At 52.9% G+C, this 6,000-nt stretch overlaps 1 long non-coding RNA gene across 1 annotated transcript in view; it reads left to right on the forward strand.

Annotated features, from left to right (window-relative positions):
- The first annotated feature begins 5,436 nt into the window (after positions 1–5,436).
- LOC142466979 (uncharacterized) overlaps positions 5,437–6,000 on the forward strand; it is a 65,632-nt gene continuing 65,068 nt past the window's right edge. Inside the window, exon 1 of the long non-coding RNA XR_012788290.1 lies at positions 5,437–5,569. This is a non-coding gene — a long non-coding RNA (uncharacterized LOC142466979). The remainder of the gene's footprint in view (positions 5,570–6,000) is intronic.

The following is a 6,000-nucleotide window of genomic DNA, read 5'->3' on the forward strand; positions in this document are numbered from 1 at the left end:
ATACCGGTATACACATACACGCCCAGAGAGGTAATACCGGTATACACATACACGCCCAGAGAGGTAATACCGGTATACACATACACGCCCCGAGAGGTAATACCGGTATACACATACACGCCCAGAGAGGTAATACCGGTATACACATACACGCCCAGAGAGGTAATACCGGTATACACATACACGCCCAGAGAGGTAATACCGGTATACACATACACGTCCAGAGAGGTAATACCGGTATACACATACACGCCCAGAGAGGTAATACCGGTATACACATACACGCCCAGAGAGGTAATACCGGTATACACATACACGCCCAGAGAGGTAATACCGGTATACACATACACGCCCAGAGAGGTAATACCGGTTTACACACACACGCCCAGAGCGGTAATACAGGTATACACACACACGCCCAGAGAGGTAATACCGGTATACACACACACACGCCCAGAGAGGTAATACGGTATACACATACACGCCCTGACAGGTAATACCGGTATACACATACACGCCCAGAGAGGTAATACCGGTATACACATACACGCCCAGAGAGGTAATACCGGTATACACATACACGCCCAGAGAGGTAATACCGGTATACACATACACGCCCAGAGAGGTAATACCGGTATACACACACACGCCCAGAGAGGTAATACCGGTATACACACACACGCCCAGAGAGGTAATACCGGTATACACACACACGCCCAGAGAGGTAATACCGGTATACACACACACGCCCAGAGAGGTAATACCGGTATACACACACACGCCCAGAGAGGTAAAACCGGTATACACATACACGCCCAGAGAGGTAATACCGGTATACACATACACGCCCAGAGAGGTAATACCGGTATACACATACACGCCCAGAGAGGTAATACCGGTATACACATACACGCCCAGAGAGGTAATACCGGTATACACATACACGCCCAGAGAGGTAATACCGGTATACACATACACGCCCAGAGAGGTAATACCGGTATACACATACACGCCCAGAGAGGTAATACCGGTATACACATACACGTCCTGAGAGGTAATACCGGTATACACACACACGCCCAGAGAGGTAATACCGGTATACACACACACGCCCAGAGAGTTAATACCGGTATACACACACACGCCCAGAGAGGTAATACCGGTATACACACACACGCCCAGAGAGGTAATACCGGTATACACATACACGCCCAGAGAGGTAATACCGGTATACACATACACACCCAGAGTGGTAATACCGGTATACACATACACGTCCAGAGAGGTAATACCGGTATACACATACACGCCCAGAGAGGTAATACCGGTATACACATACCCGCCCAGAGAGGTAATACCGGTATACACACACACGCCCAGAGAGGTAATACCGGTATACACATACACGCCCAGAGAGGTAATACCGGTATACACATACACGCCCAGAGAGGTAATACCGGTATACACATACACGCCCAGAGAGGTAATACCGGTATACACATACACGCCCAGAGAGGTAATACCGGTATATAGACATACACGCCCAGAGAGGTAATACCGGTATACACATACACGCCCAGAGAGGTAATACCGGTATACACATACACGCCCAGAGAGGTAATACCGGTATCCACATACACACCCAGAGAGGTAATACCGGTATACACATACACGCCCAGAGAGGTAATACCGGTATACACATACACGCCCAGAGAGGTAATACCGGTATACACATACACGCCCAGAGAGGTAATACCGGTATATACATATACGCCCAGAGAGGTAATACCGGTATACACATACATGCCCAGAGAGGTAATACCGGTATACACATACACGCCCAGAGAGGTAATACCGGTATACACATACACACCCAGAGAGGTAATACCGGTATACACATACACGCCCAGAGAGGTAATACCGGTATACACATACACGCCCAGAGAGGTAATACCGGTATACACATACACGCCCAGAGAGGTAATACCGGTATATACATATACGCCCAGAGAGGTAATACCGGTATACACATACATGCCCAGAGAGGTAATACCGGTATACACATACACGCCCAGAGAGGTAATACCGGTATATAGACATACACGCCCAGAGAGGTAATACCGGTATACACATACACGCCCAGAGAGGTAATACCGGTATACACATACACGCCCAGAGAGGTAATACCGGTATCCACATACACACCCAGAGAGGTAATACCGGTATACACATACACGCCCAGAGAGGTAATACCGGTATACACATACACGCCCAGAGAGGTAATACCGGTATACACATACACGCCCAGAGAGGTAATACCGGTATACACATACACGCCCAGAGAGGTAATACCGGTATATAGACATACACGCCCAGAGAGGTAATACCGGTATACACATACACGCCCAGAGAGGTAATACCGGTATACACATACACGCCCAGAGAGGTAATACTGGTATACACATACACCCCCAGAGAGGTAATACCGGTATACACATACACCCCCAGAGAGGTAATACCGGTATACACATACACGCCCAGAGAGGTAATACCGGTATACACATACATGCCCAGAGAGGTAATACCGGTATACACATACACGTCCAGAGAGGTAATACCGGTATACATATACACGCCCAGAGAGATAATACCAGTATACACATACACGCCCAGAGAGGTAATACCGGTATACACATACACGTCCAGAGAGGTAATACCGGTATACATATACACGCCCAGAGAGATAATACCAGTATACACATACACGCCCAAAGAGATAATACTGGTATACACATACACGCCAAGAGAGGTAATACCGGTATATACTTGGTCTTGATATATTGGTTATCACTTGAGTCTATGAGCAAAGTTCACTTTTCCTGTCTTGCCTTCAAATACTTTCTGGGCAAGCTACCCATCTATCTGAACAAGCTCCTCACCCCTACCACATGCAGCACCTATCACCTGAGATCTGACTCCAAAAGACTGTTCATGGTCCCAAGGCTCAACAAAGAATTTGTCCGCTGCTCCTTCTCTTACCGTGCACCCCAAAACTGGAACAACCTATCGGAGACACTCACATCCACCACCAGTTTAAGTTCTTTCAAATCTAAGGCTGTCTCACATTTTAATCTGGTCTGTAACTGTTACATACGCCTATAATATATATTATCACTAACTGTGCATGCAATGTCTTGTACTGAATATAATGTATACCCTGTTCATTTATGTAACTGTATTTGTCATTTTAACTCTATGCCCAGGACAGACGTGAAAACGAGAGGTAACTCTCAATGTATTACTTCCTGGTAAAACATTTTATAAATAAATAAATACATACATGTCCAGTATTACCTCTCATTTTTTACTGGACAGAGGGTCCTAATACAGGACAGTCCGGTTGAATACTGGACACCTGACAACCCTAAATTTGCCGATGCTGTTGCCATGACGATACCCAAGCGAGGCCTACACCTCCAAGGCTCCGTTAGTGCATTTGACACTCGTTAACGCTAACGGCGTATTTCCTAAAGTCAGAAACGTAACATTAACTGAATGCTACGTTGCTCGCATGTTGTTAATTCTAACGGCCGCCATTGATAATGACGCGTAAAGGAACGAGGCCCTATCATAACAGAATACACATCTATATTTCTTTCTGATATACGAGTATATCAGATTGTCCACAACACAAACTTGCTGGTGCTCATAAATGAATAAAATCCGGTATAATTCCCCTTTACAAACAGCCCGTCCCTATCGTTCTGGCAGGGAAGAGGTTATTACGGGTACAAATTGCATTTTCTCATTCACGCTTTTCCGCATCTTCTAAGCTATTATAAATTTAATTGCATGTTTAAATATTTTTTTTTTTTTAAAACAGCACACAATGGCTCATTAAGGCTCTAATTATACACATGTTGGTTTCAACAAACATTCTCATTTGGACGGCTGTTTGTCTGTAATTGCTCAGCCTCTCGTTAAACATTACAAGGAAGAAGCTCGTTTGGTTTTGGGTTTATGAGTTTGCAACGTGCTGGCGCTGTAAATTGGGGCCTGGGCGGTTAACCCATTAGAACGCTCCGTTCGGCGCTGCTGGTCGGAGGCGCAGCTTCACGGAGCTCCGGTAAGGCCGCGTTACCGTTAGCGGTGTGTGAAGGCCGATAACGGGAGGTGACGCCGCGTGGTCTCCCGCAACGAGCGCGGCGGCGATTGTAAAGGCCGTTAGCGATAAGGTGATAGGCAAATGAGGCGTTATCATAACATGGCGTATCCACTAATGACCGTTAAGGGTAACGCGGGGGCTTAACGTGACGTTAGTGAGGTCATACTTGTTACTCCCATACAGGCACTGACATAGGGTTTTTATAGGGTCTGGATGGATGGGGCACCATAGTTATACACGTGTGGTGCTTAGTATCATTTGTGTTAGGCGGTGGGAAGGGGGGGGGTGAGGCGATGGGAAGGGGGGGGAGGCGGTGGGAAGGGGGGGGGAGGCGGTGGGAAGGGGGGGAGGCGGTGGGAAGGGGGGGGGAGGCGGTGGGAAGGGGGGGGAGAGGCGGTGGGAAGGGGGGGGGAGGCGGTGGGAAGGGGGGGGGAGGCGGTGGGAAGGGGGGGGGGAGGCGGTGGGAAGGGGGGGGGGAGGCGGTGGGAAGGGGGGTTAGGCGGTGGGAAGGGGGGGGAGGCGGTGGGAAGGGGGGGGGGAGGCGGTGGGAAGGGGGGGGGAGAGGCGGTGGGAAGGGGGGGGGGGAGAGGCGGTGGGAAGGGGGGGGAGAGGCGGTGGGAAGGGGGGGGAGGCGGTGGGAAGGGAGGGAGGTGGTGGGAAGGGGGGGGGAGGCGGTGGGAAGGGGGGGGGGAGGCGGTGGGAAGGGGGGGAGGCGGTGGGAAGGGGGGGGAGGCGGTGGGAAGGGGGGGGTGAGGCGGGGGGTGGAGGGGGGGTGGAGGGTGGGTGGAGGGGAGGTGAAGGGGGGGGTGGAGGGGAGGTGAAGGGGGGGGTGGCGGGGAGGTGAAGGGGGGGTGGAGGGGAGGTGGGGGGGTGGAGGGGAGGTGAAGGTGGGATGGAGGGGAGGTGAAGCTTGTTGTGGCCGCTCCCCCGCTGTGTCCCGGGCGCTCGCTCCGCTCCCCCGCTGACTGTAGCGGCGCCGGGGGGGGGGGAGGGGGTATCGGGGAGACACTGACACTGGAGGGGAGGTGAAGGGGGGGGGGGGTGGAGGGGAGGTGAAGGGGGGGTGGAGGGGAGGTGAAGGGGGGGGGGTGGAAGGGAGGGGAGGTGAAGGGGGGTGAGGGGTGGGTGAAGGGGGGTGAGGGGAGGTGAAGGCCGCTCACTCACCCGTCCGGCCGCTCCCACGTGGATCTGAGGCGGGAGGCAGCGTGTTGTGGCCGCTCCCCCGCTGTGTACCGGGCGCGCGCTCCGCTCCCCCGCTGACTGTAGCGGCGTGGGGGGGACTGAAAGCGCGGGAAACAGGGAGGCTTCCGGCCGCCGCCGCGAGGGAGGCCGCCGCCATCTTGGGCACTCGGTGCCGCGAGGCAGCCTGCCTGGCCACTGGCTGTTCCCCCGCCGGGGAGGGGGGTGAGTTGTGAGCGCCGGGGAGGGGGGGCATGTATATGTGTGGGGGGGAGGGAGAGGTGGGAGATATAGAGGGGGGGGGGGGTGTCGCACGGCAGCTGACACTGGAGGGGAGGGGGGGCGCTGAAGGGGTAATAATAGTGTGACTGTAGCGGCGCCGGTGGGTGGGGGTGGGGGGGGGGCGGGGTGAAAGCGCGGGAGACACGGGGAGAGGAGGAGGTGCGCGCGGGTCACGATGTTCAGTGAGGTGTGTGTGTGTGACACTGTGTGTGTGTGTGTGTGTGACACTTTGTGTGTGTGTGTGTGTGTGTGTGTGTGTGTGACACTTTGTGTGTGTGTGTGTGTGTGTGTGTGACTGTGTGTGTGTGTGTGACTGTGTGTGTGTGTGTGTGTGTGTGTGTGTGTGTGTGTGTGTGTGTGTGTGTGTGTGTGAC

Source organism: Ascaphus truei, chromosome 15 (assembly GCF_040206685.1).
Source record: "Ascaphus truei isolate aAscTru1 chromosome 15, aAscTru1.hap1, whole genome shotgun sequence".
Taxonomy (NCBI): Eukaryota; Metazoa; Chordata; class Amphibia; order Anura; family Ascaphidae; genus Ascaphus; species Ascaphus truei.